At 35.9% G+C, this 17396-nt stretch overlaps 1 long non-coding RNA gene across 1 annotated transcript in view; it reads left to right on the forward strand.

Moving 5' to 3' along the window:
- LOC109028810 (uncharacterized) overlaps window positions 1–17396 on the forward strand; it is a 724848-nt gene that overhangs the window by 429823 nt on the left and 277629 nt on the right. The window lies entirely within an intron of this gene.

Below are 17396 nucleotides of genomic sequence, written 5' to 3' on the forward strand. Positions count from 1 at the left end.
GAGAATCCCTGGTTTTACCTTAGTAAATGATTTCTTAATAGATTTTTAGAGAGAAGGAAATGGATCTATATACTTAAAATTCTTTAGAGGACTAATCTAAACTTTTCCATGCAAGTGAAATCAATTTGAACTAGTTTGCAGAGGGATTTTTAAATGATACTGAGATATCGTGTATCAGTCATTTCTTCCCTCATTTATTCAACAAATATTTATTGAGTGTACATTATGCCAGGCACTGCTCTAGGCACTAAGTATACACTAGTGAAAAAAAATGTTTACTACAATATTAGAGAGTGAAAGGGGTTAAGAAGAAATGAATATGAATTAGAAAATGGAAATTTATGGAAAGGGAATAATTTGAAGAATATTAAACCACCCAACTAAAGAGAAAACAGCAGTATGGATGGGCCTCCAGATGCCTACAACCAGGAACTCAAGTGCTTAGAAAAAGCTCTCTCTGTTTTTTTCTCTCTCTTTTTGTTTCTTTCTCCCTTTGTTTCTCTATTCTCCACCCACTTTGCTCCATGTCTCTATCTTGCTCTTATTTCTTGTTTCCTTTTCTGTCAGCTACATGTTCTTTCATTATAGGCCAGCTGCTTCACATGGCAGGCAACAGCTTCTAAGAATTGCCAAGTCTTACTTCACTAAAGTTTGTGCCATCAGACAGAGACACAATTTTTATTGTCAATTTCAGTTTCAAAAATTCTGAGGAAAGATTTTGATGGGTCCAGCTTGGGTCTGTTGGCCATCTTTAAATTGACAGTGATTAATGGCTCAGATAAATAAGAACATGCCAGCCCTGACCCTGAAGAGGTGTATTGAGAGAGTCAGGGATCAATTTCCTACAGATGAAGGCCCAATATCATAAGTATCCACCAACATACTTTAATACGTGCTGATATACTAATGCATATTAAACTGAATATATCATTCATTCCACAGTGAAGTTTTGTCTTGACTATTATTTTCCTAATAGTTTAAAACATTCTCATTAGATGATTTTCACATTTATGTCCTCAACATTTATGTTCTCACATTATGTCCTCCCTACTTGACAAGAGTGAAGATTCTGTTACCCTGAGTGGGAAAAACCAGACAAGCATTCTTCTCACAAAATAGTACTTTAACAAAATATATTTCTAAATGTTTATGAAAATGTTAGATTATTTGAGGGAGAACACTTCTCAATTTCTTAAATCACACCTGCATAAGGAGTAGTGTCTACCTACAGGACTGTCCTGCCTGCACCTTAGGGTAATTTATCAACATAGAATTCAGTGTCTAATACTTTCTGGCATAGACACAATATTTTAAAAGCATGTATTGATGAAACTACTCATAAAAGAAAACATTAATAACAAACCCCACAGATTATAACTGCTATTTGTTCAATAAAATATGATCATTGGCAAAATAATTGTAAAGCATTGTTCATTTTCGTTGCTAGGTCTTGGGATTATTAGTGAAATGAAAGAAGTTAAGAACAAAAGCAACTCTTGAAAAGTAACTCCTGACTCAATCTCAGACTTATGCTTGAATGTGTGAGTGGAAGAAAACACTGGTGAGCAATCATTGTGCAAATGTGGTGCTGCCTGCAGAAATGCTATATATGCAAACCATGTCCCATGCTATGTATATTTGGGAGGGTGAAGGCAAAAGCCCAAGGGAATATTCTTTTGGAAGTTATATCAAGCCCAAGAACAGACATCTGTCTGTTCTTTAAATCCTCACAAAAAGAAGGAAGTTTAGCCCTGTATGTGGAAATGGAATTCTCAATGGAGCTGGGTAAGTACAATCAATACTCATAATTAAGGGAGAGCATTTCAGACAGCTGCATCTAGTGTGACACAGTTCCTCGTGATCACAGAGCACTAAGGCAGCTGCCAAAGCTTCCTATTCCTTGAGGACAGGCAAACTTAGAAGCAAGCTATTATTGAAAATGAGAGTAAGCTGTATTTCTGAAATTCTTAAAGGCTTGAGGATGCTTTCACAAGGAAAAGACAATCCTTTGGAGAAATTTTTGATAGTTGGGTAAAATAAATAGATAATTTTTACTTGTTCAAGTATATTGTAGCTTTACTTAGTTGTAAACATCTTGGGAACATCATTAAATGGTTGTATTAAGAAAGATAGTTATGTATTAATTTTAAAAAGAAAAAGAAGAGCAGTAAGTGGGATTTTGGAGAATAATAAGGCTGAAAGACACATCAGCAGCCGGGAAATGGAGGCCCCTAGGTCAAAACAGACACAATTTTTGTTTATTGTAGTGATGATTAAAGAGACACACTAACTTTGAGACCAGCCTGGGCAACAACAGGCTGAAACCCCGTCTCTACTAAACATACAAAAATTAGCCAGGCATGGTGGTGCACGCCTGTAATCCCAGCTACTATGGAGGCCGAGGCAGGAGAATCGCTTGAACCCGAGAGGTGGAGGTTGCAGTGAGCTGAGATTGTGCCACTGCACTCCAGCCAGGGTGACAGAGCAAGACTCTTGTCTCAAGAAAAAAAAAAAAAGAGAGAGAAACTAATAGGTGATTGTAATTTGACAAATACTTTTTTTTTTTGAAAACTGAATCTGAGAAATTACAAAATATCTCCTCTGACCTTTCCACATGCAAACTTGTTTCTCAACCAACTGACTAAGTAGCAATCTATTTGAGATGTCTCATAGATGCTGGGCATTCTAAACTACGTGATCCAGTAGATGGAAAAGGAATTGACCATCACACAAATTATTTTTAACTAAGATTTCCTATTGTTTCTGATTTAGAAGTATGTTTATGATCCTTTTCAAAGCAATGTTGTTTCTCCTTGTTCATTTTTACCTCTTACTCATCTTATTTTTTGTTTTAAATTGGCCATGCAATATGAGGGGAAAGAAGATATAAGAAACTGATTTGCATCTCAACTCCATTACATACTTATTTACTTGAATGTGGAAAACTCAATTTACTTTCTGAATCTATTTTCCCATCAAAAGAAAGGAGGATTCAGATGATGAATAATAACATATCATATAGTACTAAGATAATGATATAATTGGAGTTAAAAAGAAAAACAGAGCTACATGTTCTGAGTTTCATTAGGAGACTGATAAATAGTCTCCTGTGTAGATGAACAAAAAATCCTTTGGTTTGTTAAATAGGTAATATAAATTCAGCATTTTGTCAAAGATAAAATTAAAAGTCTACCACCAAGGTGGTAACAGGGATAAGAATAGCCTCCTGCCATAAACAACTATAAAACTAAGTATAATGTAGAAAATAGTTTCATAAATTAGACAACACGATATATGAACCTGTAATTCCAAAAAAAAGTGAAATAAATGGCATGTGCCCCGCCATTTTCCTAGCTTTATTCCCAGTGACAATTTCTTGTCACTGGTTCAGGGAAGTTGTGTCCATAGAAAGCATGATAGCCTGAAGAGTACAGGAGAAAGGTAGTGGAGTTTGGACCTGCTTGGTTGGTAGTTTTAGTGTTTCAATAAATTGTTCTATTTCATTTAAGTTGTCAATGTTTTGGGCATACAGTTGTTCATATTATTTTGATGTCCATGGATATGGTAGTAATAAGCCTTTTTTTACAATTTCTGATATTGGCAATTTGTGTTTTTGGTCTTTTTTATCAAAGTTAGTCTAACTAGAATTTTATCAATTTTATTGATCTTTTCAAATCAGATTTTGTTTTGTTATTTTTTATGTTTTTGTTTTCAATTTTATTGATTTATACTCAAAATTTTATTTATTTATTTATTTATTTTTGCTGCTGCTTCTCTCTTTTTTTTTTTTTTTTTTTTTTTTTTTTTGAGACAGAGTCTTGTTCTGTCACCCAGGCTGGAGTGCAGTAGCTTGATCTTGGCTCACTGCAACCTCTGCCTCCCGGGTTCAAGCAATTCTTCTGTCTCAGCCTCCCAAGTAGCTGGGATTACTGGCTCCTTTCTAGATATTCTATTTTTCCTTGATTTACTGCAGTTTGAATACAATATGTGTAAATGTAAAATTTTTGGTAATTTATGCTGGTTGGTGTTCTCTGACCTTTCTAGATCTGAGTTTCATATCTGTCATTTATTTATGGAAAATTATCAATTGTTACTAATTTAATATTTTTTCAGCTATGCTCTTGTTTCTGTTACTACTAGTCCAATTTTGCATATTTTACACCTTTGGAAATTGACCAACAGGTTTCAGTTATTCTGTTTTGTTTCAGGTGCACTGATTCTTTCCTTTGGCCTGCTCAGTCTACTGTTGAGCTTAAGGAGTAAATTCTTCAGTTCTGTCACAGTGTTTTTTATTTATTCTCAGAATTTCCATCTTCCTGTCGGTATCACCCATCTGTTGTCACACACTGTCTACTTTTTCCATTAAAACCTTTAACATGTTAATCATCATTATTATTTTACATGCCCTGTCTGATAACTCCAAATCTGTGTCATATCTCAGTCAAGTTCCTATGTTGACTTTGTCTCCACAGACTCTCTTTTTCTTGCCTTTCAGCATGCCTTGTCATTCTTGATTAAGATCTGGGCATGCAGTATTAGGCTAAAGGAACTGAGGTGGAGTCTTTTACTGTGAGTCTTTCAATTAATTTGGTTAGAAGATGGTCTGTGTTTAATGATTGCTATAGCTGTGACAGAGGTTTCAAATTATTAGAGTTCTTCAAATTGTTCTTGTGTTTATATGTCTTGTCATCTTGAGAATTCCTAAGTTGAGTTTGCATCTTACGGTTCTTTTAGTTGTACTCCCGTGTTATTATACTAGAGCCCTGTTGAGGTAGTGATTAGATATGGAAGGGGAAGTATGCTATAATAATGTAATTAAATCTCAGTCTTTTAGTAGGCCTGTGTGTCTGGGTTATAATCTTCACAAACAGTTTTTTTTTATCATTTAAATATTTTATTATGTATTTATTTTAGTAAAATACCCAAAACATAAAACTTACCATCTTAACTATTTCATGTGTATAGTTCACTAGCATTAAAATATTCATAATGTTCTCTAACCATCATCACCATCTGTCTTCACTATTCTTTCTTCTTCTAAAACTGAAGCTTTGTACCCATTAAACAATAAATCCCCCACCAACCTGCCATTCTCCTGGCTCTTAGAACCAACATTCCACTTTCTATCTTTATGATTTTGATTAATTGCATCATATGAGTAGAATAATACAGTATTTGTGTGTGTTTGTGTGTGTGTGTGTGTGTGTGTGTGTGTGTATGTGTGTGTGTCTGGCATATTTCACTTAATGTCCTTAGGGTTCATCCAGGTTGTAGCATATTTCAGAATTTCCTTCCTTTTAAAATCTAAGTAATGTTTCATTGTATGTATATCTGACATTTTACTTATCTGTTCATCTGTTGACAGGCACTTGAGCTGCTTCCACATTTTAGCTATTGTGAATAGTGCTGCTATGAAATGGGTATACAATCATCTCTTTGAGACTTTGCTTTCCCTTCTTCTGTGATATATCCAGAAGTGGAATTCCTGCATCATATAATAGTTTTTGAGGAGCTGTCATACTGTTTTCCACAGTAGTTTTACCATTTTACATTCCTACCTACATTGCACAAGGGTTCCAGTTTCCAAGCATTCTGACCAACATTTGTTATCCTCTATTTGTCTTCTTCTGTTTTTAACAATAGCCATTCTAATGGGTGTGAGGTGGTATCTCTTGTAGTTTTGATTGGAATTTGCATAACTATTAGTGATGTTGAGCATTTTTTCATGTACTTATTAGCCATTTATATATCTTCCTTGGAGAAATGCCTATTCAAGTCTTTTGACCTTTTTTTGAATCATATTTTTTTTGTAGTTGGGTTTAAGGAATTTCATATATTTTCTAGACTTCAGTCTCTTATCAGATATATGATTTGCAAATATTTCTCTCATTTTGTGGATTACTTTTTTATTCTGTTATTACTGTCTTTTGATGCATAAAGATCTGTGGGTATGGTAGGTAGATGTAGGAGAAGGAAAACACTCTATAATATTTTGATTAAGTCTCAGTCTTTCAGTGGACCTGTGTCCCTGAGTTATAATCTTCATAGGTGTTTCTTAGCATATTACCCCCCCCCCCCCACCACCCCCATTTTCATGCTGCTATTAAAGACATACCCAAGATTGGGTAATTTATAAAGGAAAGATTTTAATTGACTCAGTTCAGCATGGCTGGGAAGGCCTCAGGAAGCTTACAATCATGGTGGAAGGGGAAGCAAAGAGGTCCTTCTTCAGATGGTGGCAGGAAGAGAAGTGATAGCAAAGTGGGGGAAAATCCCCTGATAACACCATCAGATCCGGTGAGAACTCACTATCATGAGAACAGCATGGAGGTAACTGCCCACATAATTCAGTTACCTCCCAATGAGTCCCTCCCACCTCAAGTGGGGATTATGGGAACTACAATTCAAGATGATATTTGTGTGGATACCCAGCCAAACCATCTCATTCTGTCCCTGGCCCCTCCCAAATCTCATGTCCTCACATTTCAAAACACATTCATGCCTTCCCAACAGTCCCCCAAGGAATTAACTCATTCCAGCATTAACTCAAAAGTCCACAGTCCAAAGTCTCATCTGAGACAAGGCAAGTCCCTTCTGCCTATGAGCCTGTAAAATCAAAAGCAAATTAGTTACTTTGTAGGTAAAATGGGGTTATAGAAATTGGGTAAATACCCCCATTTAAAATGGGAGAAATTGAACAAAATGAAGAGGCTATAGACCCCATGCAAGTCTGAAATGCAACAGGGCAGTTGTTAAACCTTAAAGTTCCAAATGATCTTCTTTGACTCCAGGTCTCATATCCAGGTCACACTGATGCAAGAGGTGGGCTCCCATGACCTTATGCAGCTCTGTCTCTGTGGCTTTGCAGGGTACAGCCCCCTTCCTGGCTGTTTTATGGGCTGGTGTCTGCCATTTTTCCAGGCACAGGCACACGGGGCAAGTTGTTGGTGGATCTAACATTCTGAGGTCCCGAGGACAGTGGCCCTCTACTCACAGCTCCACTAGGCAGTGCCCCAGTGGGGACTCTGTGTGAGGGCTCCTACACCACAATTACCTTCTGCATTGCCCTAGCAGAGATACTGCATGAGGGACCCACCCCTACAGCACACCTCTGCATTTCCATACATCCTCAGAAATCTAGGCAGTGGTTCCCAAACCTCAATTCTTGACTTCTGTGCACCTGCAGGCCCAACACCACATAGATGCTGCCAAAGCTTAAGCCTACACCCTCTGAAGGCCTGACCTGGGCTGTACGTTGGCCCCTTTTAGCCATGGCTGGAGTGGCTGGGATGCAGGGCACCAAGTCCCAAGGCTGCACACAGCAGGCGGCTCTGGGCCCAACTCAGGAAACCATTTTTTCCTCCTACGCCTTTGGGCCTGTGATGGGAGGGACTGCCATGAGAATCTCTGACATGCCCTGAAGATATTTTCCCCATTGTCTTGGTGATTAACATTTGATTCCTTGTTACTTATGCAAATTTCTGCAACTGGCTTGAATTTCTTCCCAGAAAATGGGTTTTTCTATTCTATCACATTGTCAGACTGCAAATTTTCCAAACTTTTATGCTGTGCTTTCTCTTGAATGCTTTGCTGCTTAGAAATTTCTTCTGCCATATACCCTAAATCATCTCTCTCAAGTTCAAAGTTCCACAGATCTCTAGGGTAGGGGCAAAATACCACCAGTCTCTTTGCTTCAAACATAGCAAGAATAACCTTTATTTCAGTTCCCAACAAGTTTCTCATCTCCATCTGAGACCTGCTCAGCCTGGACTTCATTGTCCATATCACTATCAGCATTTTGGTCAAAGCCATTCAATAAGTCTCTAGAAAGTTCCAAAGTTTCTCACATCTTTATGTCTTCTTCTGAGCCCTCTAAACTGTCCCAACCTCTGCCTGTTACCCAGCTCCAAAGTCAGTTCCACATTTCAGATATCTTTACAGCAGCACCCCACTCCCACTACCCAGTATCAATGTACTGTATTAGTCTGTTTTCATGAAGATAGCATACAGGAAACTGCTCCCATGATTCAATTACCTCCCACTGGGCCTCTCCCACAACACACAGGGATTATAGGAACTACAATTCAAGATGAGATTTGGGTGGGGATGCAGCCAAACCATATCAGATGAGAAAGACTGCTGATGTCTTATTGGAAACAATCCAATATAGAGGATAGTGGAACAATATCTTCAAAGTACTAGAAAGAAGAAAAAATCAATCAATCTGAAATTGTGTATTAGTAATATGTCTTTCAAAAATGAAGGTCAAAAATACAAAACAGAAAAACATTATCACCTGCATACATTCACTACAAGTAACAGTAAAGTAAATTTTTTAGGCAGAATGAAAATTATAGCAGAAATCTGAATCTATACAGAGGAATGAAGAGCACCAGAAATGGTATGTTGGAAAATGTAAAATAACATTCTAATTTTAATCTTTAAAAGATATTTTATAGTTTAATGGACAATTTATGGAGGATTTTATACATATGTAAAAATAAAATTTATGAACACTGTAAGGCAAAGGTTGGGCAGAATGGATGAAAGTACACTGTTTTCCAGTTTCTATACTCTGTGTAAAGTGGTATAATGTCATTTGAAGGTAGACTATAATAAGCTAAAGTTTTTAATCATAACCTTCAAATTAATAACATAAATAACAAAATAAAGAGTTATATCTAATAAGCCAATAACAAAGATAAAATGAAATTATAAAAAATTCACCACAGTTTTCTCAAAGAGGACAAAGAATATGAAGAGAAAGAAGTAACATTGTCTTTATTTTCAGATAACATTATTTTCTATATAGAACATTCTGTGGAATCTACAAAATAAAACTTCTAGAATTAATAGGTAAATGTAGCATAGTTGCAGTGTACAAGGTCATTATTATAAATTAACAATATATTTTTATTTTAAAAAGGAGCAATCAATGTGATATTTAAAAATTTTAAATTCTATTAAAAAGCATAATATACGTAGGCAGAAATTTAACAAAAAATATAAAATATTTGTATAGAGACAAATGCAAGACATTGATTAAAAGATTAAAGAAAAGAGAAATAACCAGAGAGATACTTGATAATCATGGATTGGAAAGGTCAATATTTTAACATGCAAATTCTCTCAAGGCTAATCTATAGACTCAGTGCAATCCTAATAAAAATCTCAGATGGTGTTTTTATAGAAATTGACAAGCTAGCTCTAAATTTTATATCAAAATGCAGAGACCTAGGTTAGTCTAATCCAATTTGCAAAGAAGAGGAACAAAGTGGGAAAACTCACACTCCTTGATTTAAAAACTAATAATGAAGCTACAGTAATCAAAAGAGTGTGGTGTTGGCATAAAGGTAGACAATTTGATCAATGAAACACAGTAGAGAATCCAGTAAGAGGCTCACACAGACATGTTAAATTGATGTTCATTGATGTCCCATGCAATCCAATAGGCAAAGTATAATCTATCCATCCTCTGTCCCGAACCCCATTCCTTACCTCAAATGATATATACAGATAAACTGGAGATAGTCCTAAATGCAAGAGCTAAAATAATAAAACTTTCAGAAGAAAATGTAAATAATTTTGGATTTGATGATTATAAAATATAATTAAAAAACACAAACTATGCAAATATCTGAATATGTTAATATCTGAATATTTTCCAGTGATATGGAAGAAGTTGGGATTATTTAATTAAACATTAGAACGTGGGCTGGGCACAGTGTTTCACTCCTGTAATCCCAGCACTTTGGGAGACTGAGGCAGGCAGATCACCTGAAGTCAGGAATTTGAGAACAACCTGGTCAATATGGTGAAACCCTGTCTCTACTAAAAATACAAAAATTATCCAGGTGTTGAGGTGCACACCTGTAGTCCCAGCTACTCAGAAGGCTAAGGCAGGAGAATTGCTTGAACCTGGGAGGTGGAGGTCACAGTGAGCTGAGGTTGTGTCAGTGCACGCCAGCCTGGGCAATGGAGTGAGACTCCATCTAAATAAATAAATAAATAAACAAACAAACATTAGGACATAAATTGGACACCATCAAAATTAAAATTTTTAGCCCTTCAAAATAAAACATCTGACTTCAAAAGAATATTTTCAAATCATATATCTGACAAAGGACTCATATCTGAAATAAAAAACTCTCATAATTTGTTAATAACAATAAAAAGATGCCAGTTTTTAAAATGGGCACAATATGTAAGAAGCAATAAGAATGAGAAATAAATGCAAGGAAATTTGCTCAATCTTATTAGTCATTAGAGAAATGCAAATTTAACTGCAAGGATATCTTAACACAACCCCACTTGAATGACAAAATTGGCCAACAAACAAAAAACTCTGTCTACATTAGTATTGGTAAATATATGGAGGAACTGGGATTTTCTTCTCCTTCTGGTGGAAATGGAAAATAATGTAGTAACCTTGAAAAAAAGTTAGAAATATTTAACTCTCAACCTTTTATAAAAATGTTGATAGCAGCTTTATTTGCAAACAACACAGATATCCACCAATAGCTAAACAGATTTCACAGTGATCACCACTAACTATGAAACTGCATTATAACTCAGAAGTTTTGTCTAAGAAATATTTCACTGAGATTAATTTTATCAGTGAAAAGAGGCATGCTAGGAAATACTGGATACCATTCTTTTCCACACCATAGTGTTTCTTATCAGTGGGAAAGGTTTAGAAGTTTAGCTGACTTGTAAATATTCTCTTAAAATGTGAAAATGATTCCAAGGTATGTAATTAGACTTCATATGTGCCGCCTGAACTTATATGGGCAGATTTTTTTCTCAATGAGTATTCTCTTTATTATTCAAAGGTGTATTTTACCATTTTCAGTTTTCTCAAATCTTTTCAGTCACTTATATGAGGTCTAATGTGTGTGTGTGTGTATGTGTGTGCATGTGTGTCTGTGTATGTGTGTATATATGTGTGCATATATATTTATAATCATTTTTATATATTAGAATGCCTTTAAAATATTAGGTATGAGGAGAATATATTTGAATGCAGTAAAATTTATTCTGTAAAAATATGTTTTTAAATCACTTTGGAAAACAAAAAAGCCTACATTAAAAGGAGTAAAATGTAATGTCCTCACCCTTGTCCCTTAGAAGAGAAGGAAATAGGGAGATTAAGATAAAATGTTTCAGTATTACATACATACATAGAAACATACACACATAGGAACATACACACATATACACATGCACAGGACTAGTTTAATGAAGGTGATTCTTAGTGATAACCAACCACAGAAAATGAGCCAAGGTTGATTAGTAATATTTGAATTGGTCACAGGAAAAGATTTGGCCATATTTTCAAAGGCCACACTGTTTTGTAAGAGATTATACTGTAGTTACAGGGAGTGTTAAAAGACTGCGTCAAAGAATATAGAATTTTTAAAAATTCTCCCCAGGGAAGAAGTTCTAAAAATGTCATAACTTCTAACTGAGAATTACTAAAAGTTGTTGTAATTGCTACAGAATTTTTGTGACTTCATACCTTCCCCTGATCTTAAACAGATATATTTTAGTATTTTAAAATGCATATCAACGAGAAGAAAGGATTCTGTTCTGTCCTTCTTTTCAAGAGGGCTGGTCGTAAGTGGCAAAAAACCCTTTAGTTTGGAAGTCAATATTTACAAAACATAGTCTTCATTATTTTTTCCTTTCCCCAGATAGGAGTCTCTCATGGAGTTTTGACTGGAAACAAAAAAATAAACAAACAGGGTTGGAAGGTTATATTTTCTTCTGACACCAGGTCAGACTCTGGATATAAGACTGGCCTTGGAGCCTAAGTTAAAATCACATTTGTTTTTCAAATGAGGAATTGATGTTAAATTATTGCATCTTTAATAACAGAAAAGAATACGTAAACACAAATACACACACAAATACATCATTTATTTGCTTGATTTTTGTCTAAAAAGATTCACAAGTTGAGGATGAAAGATGATGCAAGGCTGAGGTAGATTGTTTGAGAAGACACATGTTTAAACCAACGAGCTACTTGCTAAATAACACTGGGAAGACAGCCATGTTTGGGAGATTTCAGAGGAGCCTTTGTCTTCACTCATTGCGGTTTATTAGGTAGGGTGACCATATACTTTATTTCCCCATTTTTCATTGAGACAGTTGTTAAGTGTTCTAAAGAAACAGGAGGTGTGGTAACTCTATTAGTGGGGTCAATCCAAGGAACTATGAGATAACACTTCAACAAACCAAGAATTTGAAGTTTATTATACATTTATCTCAGATTTAAATTCTGGCCCTACCTCATAAAACAATATGGCTTTAGACAAATTTACTTAGCTTATCTGAACCTCTGCTTTTTCATTTGTTAAATGGTGATGATAGTCTTATCTTCAAGCATGACTATAAGAATTAAATAAATGAATTGAAGAATGTAAGACTCTTCGCAGAGAATCAGGAGCATAGCAAGCATGCAATAAAAGTTACTTTTTGTCATTTGTGTTTCAAAGCAAGCCAGCTCAAACAGATACTATTCTTTGAAGTTTTACATTCCGAAGTTTTCATTTACTGAGAATTAATACTGTGCTTCCTTCCTCTGAGTCTTTAGAATACATTGCTTATACCTCTGTGTTAGCCAAAAGTACATTATATTCTGTCTCAGGCTGTCATTGATTTTGTAGATCTCCATTTTGTCCAGAATGTTGAGCCTTAAGGTCATATTATATCTATCTTTTTACCCCACACAGGGTTCATCCCTGTGCCTTGCATAGAGTAGGTATTCAATGATTGCTGAAAACATTGCATTTAATTTATCATAATCTCATGGATTTAACAGCCCTTTATATTTTTCCCCTAATTTCTAGGCAGTCATTGGCTTTCCAAAAGAACTTCTGTTCTCTTGATGATTAATTCACTATTTGTTTAAAGTATGGTGATTTCAAAAAAATATTCTAAAAGCAAATGTGCATTTTATGGCTAAACACAATTGACCTTGATATAAAAATAAATACACTGGAGCAGAGAAGTGAATGTGCAAAGGAAAACTCAGAGATGAAGCTAATTAAATATTCTGCCCTGCAGCCATAAACACTAACAAGCGAGCATTGCTCAGCTTCTTAAATCTTGAAGCTGGCCATTCATCCTTCTTGGGTAGCATGAGTCTAGGATTTGGTACTGCTGCCAAGTGATGGTATACTCAGGAAAAATGGTATAATCAGGAATGTTAGTCTTCCAAGCTGACTGGGCTTTTTCATTTATTTATTCATTCATTCAGTAAACAGTTATTGGGAACTCTATGTGCCAAGCATACAAAGGGATACAAAAATGAATAAGATACAGTCCTCCCTCTCTAAGCCTAAAGGAGAAAGAAAGTAATGCATAAGTAGTTACAATATGGTATGGTGAGAACTGAGATAGAGCTCCATATAGAGTGAACAGCTAAGGCTGGTTCCTAACTCAGAGATGTAGGATAGATCTGTGTTTCAGAAGGGCTAGATGTAAGGAGAATTATGAAAATGATTCATTAAAAAATTCTAGAAGCAAAGCAGGTATTTTTTTCCATTCTGATGAAAACAATACAAAGTAATAAAATGATTAAATAACTTATACCCAATCAATTAACTGGTTAGTAGGGCTAGGATTTAGTTTTATGTACTCTGATTTTAAATTTCGGATTTTTACACATTACCATATGTTTTATGTTAATTAAAGTTCATACACATTTGCAGTTAAAGAATACTTTAAGTCAGATTAGTTCATCAATCTGAGACTGTATAAAAAATGTGGTACTCAATGGGATGGATACTATTCATTCATATTGAAGAATCAAGTTCTGAAACGTGCAACACCGTGGATGCAGCTTAACACGTTACATGAAGTAAGAAAAGCCAAATGTAAAAGATCACCTATTTCATGATCACATGATTAGTTTCCTAGGGTTACCATAAGTAAGTTTACAAACCGAGTGGCTTGAAACAGTAATTTATTATCTCATGGTTCTGGAGCCTAGAAGTCTGAGATCAGTGTTCCCTCTGAAACCCTGGAGGAGAATCCTTCCTTGCGTCTTACTAGTTTCTGGCAATTTGCCAGCAATTATTGGCAGCCCTTGGCTTGCAGCTGTAACACTTTGATCTGCTCCTATTGTCACATGCATTCTGTCCTAATATATATATGTCTCTTTGTCTCTTCTCTTCTTGACAAGGACAAAATTTATATTGGATCAAGAGTCATATTCCACTATGACCTCATCTTAACTAGTTATATCTGCAACAAGCCTATTTCCAAAGAAGTGTACATTATTGGGGATTAGGACTTCAATATATCTTTTCGTGGGGACACAATTCAAGCCAAGGCATTCATTTATATGAAATATACAGAATAGGTAAATACAGCATAGAAGCAGAAAACAGATTAGTGGTGACCAAGGCTCAGGGCTAGAGGGAATGGAGACCAACTGTTTAATGGATATGGGGTTTTCTTCTGAGATGATGAAACAGTTTTGGAGATAGTTTGTAATGCTTATGCAACACTTTGAATATACTAAATGGCATTTAATTGTACACAGTAAAATGGTTAAAATAATAAATATTTTATAACGCATAATTTACCACAATGGAAAATTTTAAAAAAGATGTTAGCTCAAGTTATTCTGTTCTCCTTGATCACATTTTTATTATTTTATTTTTATTTTGAGACAGATTCTCACTCTGTCACCCAGGCTGGAGTGCAGTGCTGTCATCTTGGCTCACTGCAAACTCCGCCTCCTGGGTTCAAGCGATTCTCCTACCTCACCCTTCTGAGTAGCTGGGACTGCAAGTGCCCGCTACCATGCTTGGCTAATTTTTGTATTTTAATAGAGATGGGGTTTCACCATGTTGGCCAGGCTGGTCTTGAACTTCTGACCTCAGGTGATCAGCCCGCCTTGGCCTCCCAAAGTGCTGGGATAATAGGCATGAGCCAACGCACCTGGCCTCATTTTAAACATATATACCTTCCATTTTTATTACTCCACTCATTTTAGTACCCCCATCCCTGCTGCTGCTCAGCGTGTTGCCTTTTGCTGTAGTGCTCTTACCTTTTGTCCTTGAAGTCTTCTCTACTGCAGATGTTTGTTTTTCTTATTTAACAAAAATTACTCTAAAATCTTTGTTCTTTTAAATTTCTACTCTCAAGTTTTATTCAACTATTCTGTGTGCTCATGGCTGAAAAGGGCAGTGCTGTTTTTCTTCCTGCTACTGGCAACTCTCCCCTATTCTTCTCCTGTTGTAGTTGGAGAATTTAATACTTTCACATAAAAAGTAGTCACTGGCAAGAATTTCTTATCCCTGAAATGAAAGCACATGGCCATTTTTCTACATATTGACTTCTGGTTCTCCCCACTCTGTTTTACTTCCTTTTGCTCTGGTAACTCACTCATACTAGTGGAGACCAATCCTGCTGGACCATGAATCTTGGCAGTAAGCAGCTGGAGAATAAATTAGAAAGGAGGAGGCAGGCCAGAGTTTGTTTGCAAACAATTCTGGTGTGAAAAATGACCTTAATGCAATAATGTATGTAATAGGAGTTAAGTCCTCCTTGCTTTCAAGGACAGCTTTTGCTAAACTCCTTGAATTCAGGTATTTTGCTTTCCTTATTTCTAAATATTTAGCTGAGCAAGCAAGTAATGGACATCCAGTACATTAGTAGTAATAGTAGTCGTAGGTTGGAGCAAAAGTAATTGCAATTACCAACCTATAGTAGTAGTAGTAGTAGTAGTAGTAGTAGTAGTAGTAGTAGTAGTAGTAGTAGTAATAGTTGTAACAGTTAAAGTTGGGGACTGGAATTTATTTTTACCTAGTCTGATACATCTATGTGAAAGAATTTTGACTTGAGATAGACTCCAAGGTATTTGTTGAGTGAAATTCATTGGTACAAATTTCTGAGTTATTTTATTAAACTGTGGAAATCATTGAGAATTCATTCTCTTTATTCCTTTCCTATCTTCCCCAGATTAGTATGAGACTGCATTCCCAGGGAAGGGGATAGGCTCTGTAGACTGAGACTTTCCATGAATGTGTTTTCAAGTTACACACTTGCAGGAGCTTGGGAATAATCTAGTAAGCCTTTTTGTCTGCAGGTCAAAGATACACTTTCTTTTTTTAGCCTATCAAAAATAAAACCAACATTTTTTTCCTACTCATGTTGTTTACACTGATTCCAAAGTACAGAGGTGCCAAGGGAGGAAGGGATAAGTATTGACATTCTATTATTCCAGTTAGTATTTATTGCACCTTTGTTACATGTCAGTCATTGTGGTGATTTCTTTTATTTTTTATTATACTTTAAGTTCTAGGGTACATGTGCACAATTGTGCAGGTTTGTTGCATATGTATACATGTGCCATGTTGGTATGCTGCACCCATTAACTCGTCATTTACATTAGGTATATCTCCTAATGCTATCCCTCCCCACTCCCCCAAACCCATGACAGGCCCCGGTGTGTGATGTTCCCCTTCCTGTGTCCAAGTGTTCTCATTGTTCAGTTCCCACCTATGAGTGAGAACATGCGGTGTTTGTTTTTTTGTCCTTGTGATAGTTTGCTGAGAATGATGGTTTCCAGCTTCATCCATGTCCCTACAAAGGACATGAACTCATCATTTTTTATGGCTGCATAGTATTCCATGGTGTATATGTGCCACATTTTCTTAATGCAGTCTAGCATTGATGGACATTTGGGTTGGTTCCAAGTCTTTGTTATTGTGAATAGTGCCCCAATAAACATACATGTGCATGTGTCTTTATAGCAGCATGATTTATAATCCTTTGGGTATATACCCAGTAATGGGATGGCTGGGTCAAATGGTATTTCTAGTGCTAGATCTTTGAGGAATCGCCACACTGTCTTCTACAATGGTTGAACTAGTTTACAGTCCCACCAACAGTGTAAAAGTGTTCCTATTTTTCCACATCCTCTCCAGCACCTGTTTTTTCCTGACTTTTTAATGATTGCCATTCTAACTGGTGTGAGATGGTATCTCATTGTGGTTTTGATTTGCATTTCTCTGATGGCCAGTGATGATGAGCATTTTTTCGTGTGTCTGTTGGCTGCATAAATGTCTTCTTTTGAGAAGTGTCTGCTCATATCCTTCGCCCACTTTTTGATGGGTTTTTTTTTTTTTCTTGTAAATTTGTTTGAGTTCATTGTAGATTCTGGATATTAACCCTTTGTCAGATGAGTAGATTGCAAAAATTTTCTCCCATTCTATAGGTTGCTTGTTCACTCTGATGGTAGTTTCTTTTGCTGTGCAGAAGCTCTTTAGTTTAATTAGATCCCATTTGTCAGTTTTGGTTTTTGTTGCCATTGCTTTTGATGTTTTAAACATGAAGTCCTTGCCCATGCCTATGTCCTGAATGGTATTGCCTAGGTTTTC

The sequence above is a fragment of the Gorilla gorilla genome, chromosome 9 (genome assembly GCF_029281585.2).
Source record: "Gorilla gorilla gorilla isolate KB3781 chromosome 9, NHGRI_mGorGor1-v2.1_pri, whole genome shotgun sequence".
In the NCBI taxonomy this organism is placed as follows: domain Eukaryota; kingdom Metazoa; phylum Chordata; class Mammalia; order Primates; family Hominidae; genus Gorilla; species Gorilla gorilla.